Source organism: Melopsittacus undulatus, chromosome 8, assembly GCF_012275295.1.
Source record: "Melopsittacus undulatus isolate bMelUnd1 chromosome 8, bMelUnd1.mat.Z, whole genome shotgun sequence".
Taxonomy (NCBI): domain Eukaryota; kingdom Metazoa; phylum Chordata; class Aves; order Psittaciformes; family Psittaculidae; genus Melopsittacus; species Melopsittacus undulatus.
The window spans coordinates 32,933,380-32,952,479 of record NC_047534.1 but is presented as its reverse complement, the minus strand read 5'-3'; the positions used below and the strand labels follow the sequence as shown (position 1 = coordinate 32,952,479).

Here is a 19,100-nt window from a genome sequence, read left to right as displayed (position 1 = left end):
AGAAGATGAGGATGTTTCCAGTGTAATGAACTGTGTCCCCCCGCATGAGTACAACACCCTACATATAATTTCAGCATTCCCTCTTCTCATAAGCTTTTGAGATGAACACCAGGAAACCATCATCTTCCCTGTCTTTCATGCAGGCTTCCAACTTTTGGGGCATTAAAACCTGTACAGGATTTGGATTATCACAACAGGTAACAAAACACAAATGACTTCAAACAACTATTTTTTAACTTCTTTACCCGTCAGATTTCTATTACATACAAAAGGGAGAAATAAAAGGAGCAATGGCACTGATGCAATAGCACATAAGGTATTATGAATAGGTGGACTGATACAGCACATACCTTTTCTTTAGATTACAATGTAGGCAGGACACAGTTTTCAGCATTTCAATCAGTTTTTGAAACTTAAACGGTTTTGATATAGCTTTGCCTAATGAGTACACATTTCCTTTTCAGACTTTATTGGGTTCATTTCAAGTAGTATCTCAGCTGTAATTTAAGAATGACCTAAGACCAATCTAAATTCTTTCTGCATCAAGTATTACCTTCAGGCCTTTCTCAAACGAAAATTACTAGCTCTCATTTCAGATAACTTCAGCTGCCCATCCCCAAAGATGACATCTTGTCATATGATAAAACTGTTTTAAATAATTGCTCTCTAAATTAAGTTGGACTCCCACAGAAAAACAGGAAGTGATGCTGATTCTCTTCACATTAGGACAGAAATTGCTTCCCTAAAGGCAATTCTTAGTATTCAGGGAACTCTCCCTGAACCTAAAGCCAATTCTGTGAAAAGTATACCTACATCAGGAACAGAGGAATTCTGATTAAGCTTTCCTTCTTTGGAACTTCTACTAATATTTTCCATTGTGTTGAGAAGAGCCAGCATACATTCATTTGACAATTCTGAAAACATGTTACAACATGCTATAAAATAGCAAATGCTCTGACAGTTGACAGCCAAACTGTTAAGGAAATGGAATGAGGTTTTCTTGTTCTGATATAATTTTCATTGACACACACAGTTATGCCTGTCCATCCCTGATTTGTAAAGGTGCCACGATCTTTTCATCAAATTTCAGAGTCAAGGACCAAATCTTGACTTGCAGGAAAACTTTCATGGAGCTCAGCTTTTAAGTAGCTTGTGCAATTTTAATTCAGTAATTCCATCTGATGGAAACACTTGGTTGTTTCAAATCCAGACTGATTTATCAAGTGCCCATCGTACATTCAAAATAAACTTCCACTTCTGTAAAAACTGTGACAAGAGACAGGAATAACAGTCATTAGAATAGGTACAATCATGATCAAACAACATGAAAATCAAACAGCCAAAGCAAACAAGTCTAAACATACTTCCTTTGGGACTATACACACCCAAGTTTGAGGTCCATGTGATCTGGGCACTACCTAAAAGTTTCTTCCTAGCTAAATCCGCCATTGTTTTGCTGAAAATGCTTTATGGATATAAGTATCTAAATTACAGTTGCTTGAATTAGTGAAGACCACCAAGGAAATCTATGCCGGTTGGATATAGCAATTTTTCTATGTGCATACATTTGTACCTTATTTTGTAAGTCAAGCTACACAGAAAGTATGTATCTTACGAAGGTTTCCTACTGAACACACAAAATGAATGGTTTATTACCATGTGAGGCCTAAGTATCAAATGCACTCAATATTCTTCTCCGGACTTCTAACTCCAGAAGATGGATACTGTTACAATGTCACACAGATCTTAGCCTGAGATCACTAATTAAAAAAGGAGTATTTCCAAGCACAGCAGTAGACAGAGGTCAACACCAGGTTCTGTGGTTTTTCTCATGAACTTTCTGCAATATACATTAAATACCCTGATGATCCAATTTCACTTGATCTTTTTTTTGTAATCAGAGAAACAAATGTTAAGACAACTGAGCCTATGAACGCATCTGCGTCACTGTAAATGACTTTTCTGTAATTGCACATTTTATGACTGACTGGATACACACTCCAAACTTGTCAATCTGGAAAAGGCACGAAGCCCTACATGAAAGCAAAGAACATTAATTAAAATAAACCTTGCTGTTTTTTGGAGTTTTTACCTTGGCAGAATCACTTTTCAGGTTGCCTATTCCAGATACGCAACTGCATACGATCCTTCCACCTCTGCCTTCCTGTGGACACTAGGACACATACCCATATGGAACTGCCAGAGTAATCTCATAAAGCATACATAGTTAATTCACAGACTACATACACGCCACACTCTCTTTTAGAAGTGGATGGCATGGCCATGTACTTTCTTCCTCAAAAGTATGTTAGTGTTGAAAGCAGGTTTAGAAAGAAGCATTGCAGGACAGTGCCACCACTTCTAAGTTTACAGCAAAAATGTAGTTAGAAAAGTCTCTAGCCAGTCTCACAGTTCTTGGGAACCACAGAGTTTTTTCACATTTTCTTATATTACAGTAACTGAGCATTAGCCTAAGTTACTATTAATAAGTCTGACCCTTTGAAGTTGAGTCATATGCTCCACCAGTCCACACAGAACACCCATTCCCCTATGCATCTAATGGAAAACACATTCATCAGTAACTCTTTTGTGTTCTGTTAAAATAATTTTTAAAACATAATAGGATACCCATTTTGCACAGAAATACCCATACGTCATGGTATCAGTTACTACACTGTGACACTAGAAGATACCAGCTGGAACACTCCAGGAATTACACTTGGTAACTAAACGGCAATTGCTTCCATGTTTCTGAAAATTTTACCAGACCTTCCAGTGTACATTTCTAACAGTGCATAAGGCTCCACTATCGCAGCTTAACTCAGTACTATCATACTGAGGCATGGTATGACATCTTCACTTAGAAAAACAAATTATGACTGCTGCTTAAAGGCATACCGTTTTTAGAGTGCTAGAAATCAGAACTGTTTCTAAGTCAGGCAGGTCTTGCTCAGAGGCAAGCATTGAAGAGCCAGCAGGTATCAACACTTCTACAGAAGCCCCCCACAAAAGACAAAGATAACTAAACGTTTTGAAGAGTAATTTTATTCCGAAGTTTCGATGTTAGGTATGTTTCCAATGGATGCAGCGTGAACAGTAGAAACAGCTGAGAACAGTAAATCAATCCCTTTCACTCATTTCTATGTACGGTATACTACAGGCAGCGACAAAACCCCCAGACCCGCTTGTAACTTTAAGGTTACATGCAGGGTACAGCCCAAGTGCTACTTCTGCAGTTTTAACGCTAACTAGAAACGTTAGGCCAAGGAGAGTTGAATCTTGTGGCTTCCTCATCCTCCATCGTGACTAAGCTGTCCCTCAACAGATACGACAACATGCGAGAGAGCCCTACACACACACAGCACCGAAGCTTCCCCCTCCCGCACACCCGCTGGCAGTGACCCTCTCCTTGCAGCAGCACTCTGTGTGGAACCGTAAAGGACAGCACCGGCACCGTCTGCCTGCCCCCAGGAACTCCACGTGGCCCCCACGGTCGGCCACTCCCCAGATCGCGCTCGGGACGGGTGCGGGACGACAAGGAAATTACAAGAACCAAGGCGAAAAGCGCGCTACACACCGGCCGGCGACACTCGCCGCCCCGGACACAGCTCAGCCTGCGGCGGGACCCGGCAGGGCCCAGCGGGAGCCCGCGGCGCCCCCCGCCCCCAGCCAACCGCCGCATCCTGCCGCCCCCCCACCCCTTCTCTCTCCGCCCAAAACGGCGAGGGCAGTTACGGCCCCGTAGCCGCCGCCACGTCCCAGTCCCTCATGAGGGAAAGGGGGGTGGGGAGGATTTACCTGCCGCATGGTCGACTCGAGAGACGGCGGAAGAAAAGGGTGGGGGGAGATGCGCCAGGACTACGGCGGCGACTCACGTTCCGCTGCCTCAGAGGGGAGGCCGGGCACGGCTCCCCTACCCCCTCCAACCACAGCCCCCCGGCTCCCCGCCGGCCTCCCTCGCCCACCCGCGCAGCCCCCAGGCCCGGCGGCGGGTCTCGCCGCCGACACGTGATGAGGCGGCCGCGCCGCCGCGTCCCCCGCTTCGCATCCCGGGGAAACTGGTGTCCGTTACTGCCGGTCGTCACCGGCTCCTTCTCCTCGTCCGCAAGCCCTGCGCGCCCCTCAGCCCCCACCCCGCCGCCAGCCCGGGGCCAGCCGCCACCCTCACCGCAGCGCCGGCCGGTTGTGGGGGAGGGAATGTAAACAAATGGGGTTTTATAGCTACCTCACTCGAGTGCCGTGTGCATCTCCCTCTCCGCTCGGTACCAAACCGCCGCGGCGCCTCCTCCTCCTCCTCCTGCAGCTCTTGCTGCGGCCACGCTATTCACTAAGCGCGGCTACGCCAGGCCCCACACTCGCCACTACGCACCATGCGGCCCGTTCTACACACGCGTCCCCGCAGCCCGCTTCACCCAATACGGAGCCATTTCCTCCCCTCCCCCCCGCCGATGCACTCCGCTGCCCCCTCCCCTGCTCCAATACCGACTACGAAAATGGCGTAGCGCGGTCTGTGTCCTCCCCCCCTCCCTGCGGCGGCTTGCGCTCATCACTCAAGCGATCCGAGCGCGGAGGCGGCCGGGGCGGGACGCAGCCCCGGGGCAGGAGGCCGCGAAGCCCTGGCAGCGCCGGCCGTAGTTGCGCCGGCTGCACCACCTCGTCTGGCCGCACAACGGCCGTGGTGCCCGGCAGAGCCTCCGGCCCAGAGCCTTGCGGATGGCGGATGGCGGATGGCGGAGCTTAGCCGCCGTCCGTATATGAGGCGCCGTTGGCCGCTACCCCGGCGGCTAACAGCGGGGAGCTCGGAGAGAGCCGGGCCTGCCACTGGAGTCGGGGTAGGGCCTTCGTCTGCAGCCGCGGAGCTGTCTGTATTCTCGGTGGCAGGGGGAGAAGGGGTCCTTCAGGAACGAAAGGGTATTTCATGGCTGGAGCTTGGCCTTCGTGCAGAGATACCTCTCCGAGAACGGGATACGTTATTACCCGCCATTTATTTAACTCTGGAAACCCCTGTTTATCTCGATGATAAACAATCCCCCTGTTGGAGGAGGAGCCCCTCATTCACGATGCATTAGATTCCTAGGCAACAGCTACGGAACTAAAAATAAAGTAAAACCGTATGTAAATTAAAACCCTTTCCAGACAACAACGAAAACGTCTTGGTTTACAACAGAACACCTACAGAATACAGGAGTCTTTCACATCAAACACTATTTCAAAATAGACCAGCTTACTCTGTAATGGTTATTTATAGGAAGTATTTTCAGAGGCTGAAGTGCTGTTGTAGAGACACCTCAGATAAGTTTTAGACTGTTCCATTTTTCTTCCTGAGGAGTTTGCACACAATTTTCAGCACAGTTTCCTCCAAAAATAACTGATGTTCCCGTAGCAGGGTTCAGTCCGCAAGCAAACCCGCACCACCTCTCCGTTTGTTAAGTACACATGTATTTAGACTCTTAATATTACCAAATGGAACTAATTCACCTTTCTAAACTTAACCCTTTGTTAAACCAGATGATTCACACCAGCACAACTTTTGTCTGGCCTGGCAGATCCAGAGTCCAATCCATAAATCCTGTCCAAGCCTTGGATTGAGATAGCCAATCTCAGCCACCCTAACATCCTCACAAAGTCATGATGTGAATTTTTGCTTGGTCATATGTCCCTAGAACACAAAATTAGTAGAGAATACCAAAAACTGAAAGGATTGATAGTTCTTGCTTAGAAACCAAACAAAGTTTGATACCTGTAAGGCTCAAAAAACCCCACATAACACTGAAGTTGCAGTGCAAAGGAAACCCAGAGTAAACCTTCCTTAATAACTTGAATAGTAATTAAAATGCAGGTAATGTAATAAACTGATTGAAAGATATGTAACCTATCAAACAGGACCTAAGACCACATCAGTTCTGCGTGTTACGCTACTCCAATCTTTCAGTCGTGATGCTGAATCTTTACTGAACTTCTCCAGTTACTCCTTTGTTGTTTTTTTCTCCTCATAAATTTGATATCCAAGGGATAGACTTTCTAATGTCAGATCTCCTCCAGCACCTTTCCCTCTCTTTGGTATTTATTTGGAAGGGAAAAAAATAACACCTGCATTCCCTCCTTCCTTTTTTTCCCCCAATGCCTTACGGAATCAATCACAAGAATACAAATCATCCTAGTGAAAGAATTTGACAATCTCTGCTCAGGTCAAGTTTCAGGGACTGTGAAACCGATTATGAGGTTCTAAACCAAACTGTTACATCAGATCATTTGCACATGGATTTGAATGATTCCTGATTTCAAAGCAGGTCTTTTATCTCTCGGAATTTTCACACAGCAAATAAAATACAGAGCTGCTTCTGACACTGGTCATTAGACACCTACCACAGTACCCACTGCTGGTCATTAAGCGTGACTGAATTCTGCTGCTCTTTGGTCTAGAGTAGAGATGCACTGAGTGCAAAGAATACAAAAAATGTAAAGTTTTGTATCTTCTTCCTTCAGAGTTCACACTGAGTGAACTGTACACAGTAATAAAACAGAGCATATGGGGTTTGTTAGCTTTTCCAAATAAAATGTGAATAATACCATAAAAACCCAAAATCCAGAACTCCAGGAAGAGCACTACCATCATAGAATCAATTGAAATTAAGGTGTTTACTACAGAAATGTCCTGTAAAATTTCAGGCTCAGTTGATTTTGTACTAGTTTTGCTGTACTTAGGAAAATTACATATATAGGGGGGTAAAGAAGCTTTCCTGAAGGCAGCTTTACCTTATTGTGGAGGTACTGGTGCTATGTAGTTACTTTCCAGAGATTCACTCAAACAGGGTGTACCAATAAAATATATATATATTGGTGGTTTCTCTCTGCAGAAGCCTTCCTCCTCTCCAGCTGTTACATGTTTTGACATGCAGTTGTGTATTTTAAAGCCAGAAAGGACCATTAGTAGGCCTGCCAGCACTATGAGATGAGAATATAATTTCCTGTTAAGAAATGTGAGTCTCGTTTGTATTTTTACTTAGGCTGTAATCATCCTGGTTAGTCTGCTCCAGGCTTTCATCTGATTGAAAAGCTTGTTTGTATTTAGAATATTTTCCCTATAGTTGTACACTGTATCTTGCAACTGGGTTATTTCTCCCTACATTTTAACAGTATATTCTAATACAAGAACTGCCTACATGTCGATAAAACCAAGTACGAGTTTCTATACCTCAGCTTCAGAAACCCAGAAGAAAAACTATTAAATCAGGCATTACTAAGAAGAGCACAAACTATGCTTCCCTGTAAAGCATGTGGAACAACATTCTGTGCTGCAAGGAGCTGGTACAACAGAGCAGGGTAGCCAGCATTGCTGATAGTTCACGATAACACAAATCCATGCAACAAATCCAGATTGACCTTTCAAGCTTCAAACAGAACAATACCTTACTATACTTTTAGAACAGAACTGTCTTATTTTTTTCCTCCTCTCACAGGGTGTGTACTTGCTGAGTAACACTGCATGGTACATTCTTGTACATTGGTCTGCAGGAAAGTAATGTATCCTATCAAGTAATACAGAAGGGCTTGGTGTATAATGCTGCAAAAGCAGATTGTGGCTTCTAGCAGGGCTTGCCTCAAGATGGGGTTCTGTCTAGAGACACATCTCCAGCTTCAGTAGAATGCTGTGACCTTTCCAGTACCCTGTGGACCTGATGCATCTGGTCAGCAGACCCCAGTTTTCGGTCAGCCAGTTGTGTTGGCATAGAAGATTTTAAAGGAAGTGACAGGACATAGAGTCATGCTTAAGTTGTGAGATGCAGGCCTAAAGAGAAGATGTGTGAGACTGGACAGTCTTGACAGATGTCATATGCTGATTTCTCTTCCTTGTAACAGCCCAGTTTTGCATGTGAAGGATAAAATGCTGACATGTATACATGTATACATGGAAGTAGTAGCTAGCTTAGAGCAACTTTTTTTTCTCAGTATTAATAAAAGATTAAAAAAGAAAAAATTTTGCTTCCACTTGTATCCTTACACCCAGTGTCCTGGTTTTGGCTGGAATGGAGTTAATTTTCTTCCTAGTAGCTGGTGCAGTGCTGTGTTTTGACTTCTGTCTGATAACAATGCTGATAACACACGGATGTTTTAGTTGTTGCTCAGTAGCACTTACCCTGATCAAGGACTTTTCAGTCTCTTATCCTCTGCCAGCATGGAAGTGCACAGCTGGGAGGGAGCAGAGACAGTACACCTGACCCAAACCACCTAAAAGGATATTCAGTACCATATGATGGCAGGAAAAGGGACTTTCAGCCTCAAGGATTAACCTTGAGAGGCACCCCTGCACGAGGGGAGGACACTGCTTTGCAGCCTGCTGCCATACAGGAGAGCTTCCTGACACTCAGTGATTCTGCACACAGGTTTAATTCTTAAATCCTCATACTTCATCTGGCTGTAAACAGAAGAAAGAGTTTTGTGAACTTTCTTTGGAGATCGGAAACAATATGTTGAAAAAGATTTTAACTGGGCGAAATTAATTTAGAAAACTAGTGGTTGAAGGTGTACGTTTCTTCTGCTATTTAAGTGGGGAAAAAGATGTTACTATTTCTTGCCGAGATGAAATTTTATACCCCTCTGGCAAGTTTAACTTCTTTGGCTGAAGAACCCAACTTAATTTTCTTACTTTTGAAATACTGATGTCTGAAGAAAAAGCCAAAATAACGGCTTGAAATGTCAATTTTCTCCTTTATTTGGAATCATTCAAAGATTTAATCAGAATTTAGGGCAGTCTGAATGCCAACACAGCTGGGTCTGTGGTATGTATTACATGTGTGTTTTATTTCCTGTTCTTTTCTAGTTTCTGTCCTTGCCCTTCGTTCATTCTGAGAGCCTGAGTCAAAGCCAGAAATGCCATTTCTTACTTGAGAGTGGCCAACAAGTATTATTCAGCTTGCTGAAGATATTCATGGAGGTAGCTAGCAGTAGAATTAACCATAAGGAGATAGAGAACGGTTCACAGGGCACACCTATTGTCAATGTTCACTTGCCTACCAAAGAGATTTTACCAAATTCCTTAGAAGTGAAAGAGCTTTACTACAGAAAGCTTTGCTCAGAAGTTCACTGACAAGATCTGCTGAAGTTAAATATCAGAAGTGAATATCTGAAGAGAAATACAGAAGACATTTTCTTTCCTCAGTTACGTAATTTCTTGACCTCGATCTTAAAATATGACCTGTTGAAAGTCATCTATTCTGCTTTGAATTTACTGATGTACTTACCATATGTGATCAGTTGAATTGTACAGACTTACTTGTACTTTCGCGATTCAGTAGTTTGATATGTATTAATTCCCAGGCTGTATAAGAGGGTGCTGAGTTTGGGTACTGAAGCAGCAAAATCTTTGCTTATGGCAAGGACTTAAGTGAAGACGTTTAAGCATTAGGGTGAGCTTAAGTTTCCCTATAAGCAAGCAGTGATTTGGTAATTAAAGTCATGCTTGGAAGTAGGCAGTGATGTCCTCTAGGGGATTTCACTGCCTCAAGGCTACTTGGCTTATTTGCAATGAATTTAAAGCCCAAGTTTGTTTACCTCCAAGGCCATATATAAAAACTATACTTTTTATAGAGACTGTATATGCTTTTTTCCACATTCCCGCTAAACTGGGTGATCTTGTTTAAGCATTTGCTTGTCAGATTTGTTTAGTTAGTTTTAATTGGTTTCAACTGTATAAATTCCAGTGTTAATTCAAAGTAGATCTGGCTAGCATTGCAGTATCTGGAAAGTGTAATTTGAAATTTTTTTCACTCATGAGAGGGGACAGAAAGGGAAATCCATCTTTCTTGTTTTATTTTTTAAAACAATTCTTACCCTTTTCTTACAACAACATTGTCCGACCACAATGTGTAGATACTCCCCTCTTCAGACCGTATATAAACATGTATGGGCATATATGTAGGTTTTTAAGAAAATGTATTAATGTCGGTGACAGAGTCTGTGCAATTTTAAGTATAATACTATTGTAAATACTGGCAGGAAATTAGTTTAAACAGAAGCCCATGTTTTTTATTACTTCTTTTAAAATGTCAAATCAAGATACATATTTTGCAGATCTCTCTTTTAGAAGTATTTTAGTTTGTCTCTTTGTGGGTGTTGCAATTTAACCCCAGCTGGCAACTAAGTACCATGCAGCCACTGGGAAAGGGCTAGGCTTGCTTTTTTTTTTGTTTTTAAACATAACCTGACATTTCTAGTGAAAAATAAGTTTAGAGCCAATGAAAAATATTATTATTTAAGGTTACATAAACATCAAAGGACATATGTAAAAGCTTGTGATGCTGCAGCAACAACCCGAGAGTTTGTTCCACACAAAGCCTTTTTTCTGCAATATGGAAAAAAGCCAGTATGACTCACAGACCATTGGTTAAGTTTGCAAAGCTGGCAAACACCAGTGTAGCTTATCCACAGGAAAACTCCTGCTGGGCAAACTTTACTTTATTAAATGACTCTCCCTTTGGTTTGTTATTATTTGTTTGAAACATAACTTGCCAGCCCTACTCTCTAAAACAGCCCAAAGCCCTTTCATTGGATTCAAGACACATTTTTTGCTGGTAGCAGGGTTAGGATAAGATTCAAAATGTAAGATACTAGAAAGCGAGGACAGTGTGTCACAGCTTTGTTCCTCTCTTGCAGACTTGTGCTTATTTGCACACTTGGGTTTATTTATTTTCCTCCTTTCCTTCCTGTCTGTTGAGAACACCTGCTTGCTTGTGGCATCTTCTCTGTACACACTGGTTGCAGAAAGATACCATCTTCATGCCAAAGGATATGATGGGAGGGAAAGGCCAGTCAGCTGCTTCCTTTAGCACATGAGTGGGGTGAGAGTACTGAGCACAGAGAACTTATGATCGTACCCATAGGAGAGCTCTGTATCAATAAATATGGGATATTCTCTGCTGGAGCTAGGCAGGGTTCAAAACATTAAACAGAGCTGTTCTTGCTGGCTGGGTGGAGTAAACTGAAAATTCCTCTGAAGGCTTACACTTAGTAAAGCAAACTGGATCAATTCCAAAACTGGCCCACTTGATCAAAGGGGAAAATATTGTCTTTAATGTACTCTCTTTACATGCTGAGGAATTTGTTTTATGCCCTTTTCTCAAATAGAGTGTAAAAATTTAATGATACTGTCCCTAACATTATTGGAAAGAATCAGTGAGCAGATTAAATGAAGAAAATGAAAGGCAGTAGTTTTTATGCCAGTACCTGCCAATTTTTAACTACTAGTTTGGTGACTGGGAGGGAGTCTTTATGTGTGACCTAGACTTAACTGAGTAATACAGGTATATCTCTTCTAAAGCCGGACTGCCATTCCTCCACTGTCAGCAGGTAGAACCAGGAAGCCAGGCCATCCTTAAGTTACTGGCTTCCTGTTTTGAATATCTCAGAAGGAACTAACCGTCTCTGGAATTTCAGCAGTGGAAAGGAGAGCCAATATGAACTACTGTGGATATGCTTCAGTAATCTAAGCTTGAATGAAGAGGCAAGGGTGTCATACAGCCTCATCCCTTCTTTACCAAAGACCCAGAGCCTCAAAGGGACTCCTACAGAGATGACAGGAGACAAGAACATGCACTGGCAGGGAAAACAAAAAAAAAAAAGATACTGCTGGCAGAAATAAAGCAAATTATGAAATGGGTGTTTTGTTTTCTTTTAAATCTGTGTACCAGTAGCAAAATCTAAAATCAACAGAGGCTCATGGAATTATTGATGACTGGTTCACAGTGTAGGGAAATAGTTGGCTCAAACTTACTTTCCATGCCTGATAATTACATAATGGGAATTGGAGGGAGCAGTAGGATGCTGGCCTTCAGGGTGACATCAGTGTTGAAATGCATGACCATGCCTTTGAAATGCTGGCATGCACTGAAGTACTTGGTTTTCCCCCCCATAATTTATATTTTTGTATTGTTCCACCAGTATTCCATGACGCAAAAGTATGGTAAAATCCCTCATTTCTACAGAAAGCAAATAAGGGGGCACCAGGAAGTGTATGAATGACATTAGGAAATGCCGTGATTTCATTTGGCAGTACTGCTAGATGCTGCAGCTTTATTTTCTGTGTTGCTGCCCCAGAATGCTTTGCACAGTTGGATGTTAATTACAGTTTTAATGATACAAGGAGGAGTGTGAACTTAAGCATAAACAGCTACAAAGGAGAGGGTTAATGTTAGCTGATGCACAAAGAGATAAAGCATGAAGAAAGTACACGGAATATGATCCAACTGACAAGAAATGTGAAAAATCAGAGCTGAACACCCATGAAATTACATGGAGAGACAGACCACGGGGATGTTGCAGAGCTAGAAACTGGAAAGAGCATTGGGGAGACCCATTTCATTGCTGTTTTTCAGCTGCACGACTTGGCAAACTCACTTGATGCCTGTTGCTGTAAACCAATAGTAATTCTACTGAGGAAGCTACAGCAGCAGGATGGAGTAATACAGTGATGAATAAAGCCCATTATCAAAGGAAAGGAAGAACAGGGAGAGAAGTTCTGAAGCATTTCATCAAGCAAGCATGGGACTAGTGGGACTGCTTGTGAAAGAAGGGATGTTGTCATGTGTTTTTTCCTGACGATGTATTTGGCATGTATGAGAGCATTGAGAGACCTCTGAGAAAGCAAACAAGCAGAGAAAAGATAAAGCCATTTCTGCAATGGTTGTGTTGGACTAACATTGCCAAAATAACTAATGGGCAAGAGAACTAATGGGGAAGCAAACCAGTCTGAGACAAACTTAATGCAGTCCCATATACACAAAAGGCAAACTCAGATGAGCCTCTAATGGTAGCTGTAATGAAGTTACTGGAATCTTCCCCAAGAAAAACATACAAATTTGAGTTCGCACCTTTAGTTGGTAAAGCAAAGCATTCCAAGAAAGACTGAGCAGAGAAAGCTGTTCTTTATAACGTTTACATTACTGAATGTATACCAAAATGCTCCACAAATTCAGTGATGTAATTCAAGGCTGAAAATTAGTCTAAAAGCAAACAAATATTACTGCCTTCTGGACAGGTAGGGGCAGAATTTGAGCTCTTTAAGGTGAACCATTATTTTTTCACTTCATCATGGTACCATCTCTCAATAAATCTGCTTGTGGAACTGCTTCCAATAGGCAGCTTTCTTTAAACATATGAAGAGTATCTGTATAGCTACTGAACAGGTTTTCAGTATAAATTACTGCTGAGGTTTCTTAGCTGTTTCTTAGAAGAAATCATTGTGCTGCACCCTGTACATATATTAAAGTGAGTGGCTGGTGTTTCTCACCAAAAGCAGTCTCACAGTAGCTTTTGGTTATCAGACCACTTATGTAGTTACTAAACCTAGTACTTAACACAGTAGTTTGAATCATAGCCTTTGAAAAGTAATTACTTAAGATAATAATCTTTCTCTGTATTTTTTTGCAGGTAGTTTAGCCTAAGTCTTTGTAGCTCTGTAAACACTAATTTCATCCACATTTTCAGAATTACTTTTCTATTAATTAGAAGTTGAAATATATGAGACAAATCCACAGGATTAATTGCAAATCTGAAGTTTGAAAGCCTGTAATCTACCCCATTTTTAGCTCACTAAAATACTGAGAATAAGTTTCTGAAGCACAACATAATAACCTTTGGCAAATCAATATATGTGATGAAAAGAAGGAAACTGTACACAGGAGCTTCAAGGCACTGTTTCTTAAACCTAAATAGAAGCTAAATCTAAAGTCAGTACTTATTAATAATTTGCAAGGATGCTTGGAATAAGAATACTTTAGGCAAGCCAGTTACATTATAAGAAGACTGCTTGAGGCTCTCCTGCTCACAGGTACCTGGAGCTGGGCTGACTCATTGCCAGATTCCCATGTGAAGCAGAGGGAAGCAGAGATTCTGGGAAATTCTCATCCCCAAAACAGTTCATAAGATTTTATTTAAGTTTATCTGAAATAACTGAGAAGTACTTCATTTGGACAGTGTGATTCTGGGATAACATATTTATATTTCAAGGTGTTTGAAATTCATAGTATAAGAATGACAAGTATTCATTGCTGTTTTTCCCAAAGGGGCTTCAGTTTTCATGTAATCTATACTTCTTACCATAAGAGAAGTATACAAATTTTGTCCCTATTTCAGAAGATATTAATAATATCAAAATTACACCTAATTAGACAACAATAGACTTCATTATGCAGCTTCTAAATGGCAGTGAATCAGAAAATTAACTACCAGCCATGATGCACCAGAAACTGCTTCATGTACCCCCTTCCTGAGAGCAGCACACACACATTACAGAGCAAATCAGTCCACTTACATGATGTTAAGTGCCACTTTCATCATTCAGGACAGCAGTGTTTGATTCTTGTAATTCTCCTCTTCCTCATTTACAGGAGGGAAAGCCTGCATGACCTATAGTCGCTTCCCTCAACAGCAATAGTTTCTATCTTTGCAGTTTCCTTTTTAAACTACTGTATTTTTAAGGAACTGTTTGAACAGGGGGCTTTTATTTATTGTTATATTGAAACCAAACCTTGAGCTAGTAAGAACAATATTATGGTAGTGCTCTAGTCCTAAAACCAGAGCTGCTGTTTTCACAGGACACTTCAAATTGCTGCACAGAACTTCTAACTGTTGAGCCCTGAGATGTGTGCAGAGCACAAAGCCCCAGTTACTCTGAGCAGCAAAGCAGCAGTAGGCTATTTTTCAGAGGTTTTTGCTGATCATTAGGTTTTGGGTTACAGTTAAAACTCAGAACAGTGATTTTTGCAGGAGAGGGCAGGGTGGATCTAAATGACTGCAACTTGTATTGCAGTGTAAACCAGCACAGAAACAGCTTTCATTTCAGAAGTTAATGATCTCCTGAGAGCAAGAGACAGCAGTCTTAATGCTAATATGACCTGATCAGCAGAAAGCTGAGTGAGAAGGAGATAACTAGACTTCAAGAACCTGGCAGAGGCAGATAGAATGGCCCCAAAACATCTGTCTGTGCATTGCACCCAGTTCTGTCTTCTACACACATCCCACAGCTTTCTGTCTTGCTATGGCTCATGTTCAGCCCTTTGGCTGGAACCACCAGCGAGGTCACCCAGCAATTTTAGCTTATATAATGCCATCTAAATAAGGACAACACTCGGCTCTGCTCTCTTGTCCTCATAAAATTGGCTTTCCTAAACTCTGACTGATACAGAGAAAGTATCTTGGTCATAGAAGCCTTTCCAGAGATGGTTCAGTCTTCATAAAGCAGTAGTTTGTACTTTCTAGAATCTCAGCTAAAGAAGCCCACCTTCTTTTTCCCAACATGACGTAAATTTATGGTCTCATCTATATAGAAGCCCCAGAGAGACAGATGTGGTTTCCAGCTGTAGGGAACCAGACCAGCAATTCTGTTACTTCTGGGGACAGCACTGCCATGTCCTTTTCTCAGCTTATACTTAAACAGGGCCTAATCTGTTGAATTTCCAGCTGTAGGCATGGTTATGTATGTTCACAACAGACCACTGCCTTGAAATGCTACAAATCCAAAGATACTCAATCTAGGACATCCTCTAAAACAGATTTTCTCCTTTGAAGTGATCTTCTGCCTGACTTTGTTCTCTCTTCATGTTCCTCCGACTGCTATTAACCAATGCAGCTCTAGAAAAGTCATATCTGTATTAGGACACTACCAAATTGTCATGTAAAGTATTAATTTGAAGGTCAGGAAACCTAGTACTTAAACTAGTGCTGATGGTTAGTCAATGACGGCACTTGCCACGTTGGAATGGTAACAGAATAGCGACAAGTACAGAGGAATCAAGAAGAAAAACAAATCTGTTGCTGATACAGGCTCATGTAAAACATAAGCTAACTCTCTCTTCACCACCCAGTCACTCTCCTCACTGCAGACCTTTGAAGTCTCTAATCACTGACTGTTAATTATATATCATCCCTGTCACACAGCCATGCCCTGGTGATGTAGAGGACATGGAATCTATAGGTACTCTGTTCCTGAGATACTGATGAGGAATAGTCTTCCCACGATTATGTTTTAAACCAGTTTTCCTTCAATATCATTCAGGAAGAGGCAGCTTGAGAATGCTTTCCTATTTGATGCTTGCATAGTGAACACACTGGAATGGCCTTTCACAGCACTGCTGAAGTTAATGTCCTAATAAAAGCAGCTTCTTCTCAATTGACTTTGTTTGCTTTACTCTGACTTTATCCTCAGGGGTTGAAAATTTACCAATAATATTTGTATGGTCTTGAACTCTCTTGTTTTCATAAAAAAAGCACGTTGTTAAGTTCAGAGAGGAGTCAAAAGGTGTTTTCCTTTAGTTTCATTTTGTCACATTATAGAAGGAACAGAACTAAACAGCAGAAACCTCCCACAAAAAAAAAGGCTGGCCACTAGAGGTGTTTTAGAGAACTTATTTCAACACTAATCTTTAAAAATATACATATAAAAAGTGTAATAATAATTTGGAGATTCCTGTAAAAATAGGAGTTTGGTGAGATGTTTGAAACTAGGATTTAATACAATTTAGTTTTAAGTACTGCAAGGCACCCGCAAACTACAAGGCAGGAATGATTATTGAAGTGCTTAAACAAGCAAGCCATATGTAAGTGATGACACAATTGTCTTCTTTACCCTTCCTTTTAAAACACAGACATTATCTTTGGCAGAAAGATGCTTTCCCTCTGACAAATCTGTGAGCTGCTGGAAAAATTGACACTGATGTTCAGTAGGGAACACCAAGTCCTGTGGAGACAATGGGACGTAAGACTTTCCTCCCTCCACCCCCCATTGTGCTTGTTGCTGGTGGAGTTCCAAGAGAATGTGGAAAAAAGATTATTTGGTTTCTATGGCCCTGAAGCAATCATTTCCAGTAGCCACCTAGTGAGCTTAAAGGAAGTCTGCTTGCTTTAATTTTTCCCCTGAAAATGATGATAAAACAAGTTAATAAAGGAACGTGGTACTTACCTTTCATCAGACTTAAATTCAGGAGTTTAAAGCATATTGTTGACTTTACACAGGCAAGTATTCCTTGACACCTGCATTCAGTTGCTTAATAGCTTCCTTCATATCAACGGGAATGTAAATGTGCTATGAGTGATGCACATGCTTTAGGGTCCTGCTGAGTCATGTCCTTTGCATGTCACAATCATTACTGAAAAATGTGGTTGTGACCATACCCCAAATTAGGACAAGAGCATTTGTTATGGAAGGTAGAGTATGGTAGTCCATGAAGCTGCTGTGCATGTGAACGGCAGGCTGGGGGAGGACTGCCAAGCATTTAGACCTCTTCCAGATGCTGCCATTTCTGGAGGAATCCTATATGCTAGAAGCCATGTATTTTGAAAGCAGTGTTATTTCTTCAGGTACACTGCATGCATACACACAGAATCTTGATTTCTGCCAGGTACGTAATGGCATAATCACATAACCACCACAGCAACATAACAGATCTGCTTTTTAATGAAATGCTTTGTACATACTGAATTCACTATGAACCAAAATGACATAATTTCTTTCTCCAGCTGATAGTAGTATTTAGGCCTCTAGTGTGCAGTGTGTGTGCTAGTATGTGTGGCTCTGAGAAACGCAGTGTACCAAATGGTTGATACAAAATCTACTAAAATTAATATGCTCACTTCAGTAAGCTCTGGATTAAACTTCAAAGTCAGTTTTGTTTCTGAAGTTTCAGTTTCAATAGGGATTTCTGTAATGACAGTGGAAGAGAAAAATATAACAGATAAAACCACATCTACAATTAAGTAGTAATGCACAGCTCTTATTAAATGGCATGGCTTGCTTTCCTTCCCATAGAGATCTTTATATATGAAGAAAGGCACCTTCCCTCTCACCCCTTCAAGAAAATTGTTTTAGCTTTTAGTTTCTTTGAGCCATTGTAAAAAATCAGTATATTTAATTGTAAACAGGGAAGTGTTTTGTTGCTTTCAACTGCCAGAAGTAGATGCAGAAGAGAATACAGCAGGAACCATATTCCAGAAACTGTACTGTCTGCCTTAATAATCCGCCTCTTCACTTGCCTTCATTTGCTCATGTTCATATTATTAGCCTATAATTACTAAGTCCAGTTTACTCATAATGACAGTTCTGCATTAAGAACAACCTTTCTGTGTCTGTGCTGAGGGGATCTATTAAAATATTAAATTGAAGAGTAAGTTATTCTTGTTTTGCCACTTCACAGAAATCTTTCCTTTACTGCTTTGAGGCCCACTGCTGTAGATCAACTGTAGGAAAAGTCTAACTGGAATCAGCAAGGGTAGCATGTGAATGAAGCTGCTACCATATGTATTTGTCAAGACAGCAGGGGTTGAGCCTCTGAACACACTGAGCCACACGTACTAGCCTATTCTCTACAAATAAATTAATTATAAGTAAAAGGATACATAAAAGAGAATAAATAATATGAACTAGAGTGGGAGACTAATGTCTGTAAGATGTTCAAAAGCATGGGTACTTGTATTTTTGCAGACTTTTAGATAATTTTCTTACAATTACTGTGTGTTAATGTTAACAATAGTCTAGATTTCAAATCCACCAAAATGTCTTCATTCTTGATTTATAGGAAGCAAAGCCTACATTTAAAGCTGCTGACTAGCACTATAAGTTTATGACAAATTGTATTTGTAACACACGTCATTTCAGCTCCAGTGTTGTAGTCCTGTAATTGAACTAATGCCTATTACCAGAAAAGGCACTTTGTTTTACAAAAAAAACACTGCTTAAAAATGCAACTTTTTTTCCTTCTTTGTTTTCCCCAAGACACAGGAAGCCTGACCCAGCAATGAGTCAACTCTGAGATCTCACGAGAATGTGCCAAAAGGAGTAGCAGGGCTCTGTTCATTGATCTTTGCAAGACTAAGTACAACATTGTTTAGCTAGTTCTTTTGGTCCTTTCCCCCCCTAATTTTTAATATTAAAAGTATTAGGTAACTATTTAGTTTTCAGCTACTTGATTTTCTTGCTTGAACTACTAATGCTGCACACTAAACACAAACCATTGACACTGGTTTCATAGAAAACCCTGACTATGGTTCTTGAGCCATGACAATAGTCTTAAAGTTGGACTGCAGAATATTTGAAGCTGCCTCACATTTGA

At 41.3% G+C, this 19,100-nt stretch overlaps 1 protein-coding gene across 4 annotated transcripts in view; it reads right to left on the bottom strand.

Moving 5' to 3' along the window:
- The window catches only part of SLC39A10 (solute carrier family 39 member 10), a 123,104-nt gene that overhangs the window by 36,931 nt on the left and 67,073 nt on the right, over positions 1-19,100 (bottom strand). The window contains exon 1 of one of the 4 annotated variants that reach the window (XM_005145567.3): positions 4,226-4,393. The exons of 2 other annotated variants lie outside the window; for them this stretch is intronic. The gene's annotated coding sequence lies outside the window, so the exon portion shown is untranslated. Of the gene's footprint in view, positions 1-2,092; positions 2,370-4,225; positions 4,394-19,100 lie in introns of those variants that run through there. One more of the 4 variants, XM_031045846.2, reaches the window with a different exon arrangement.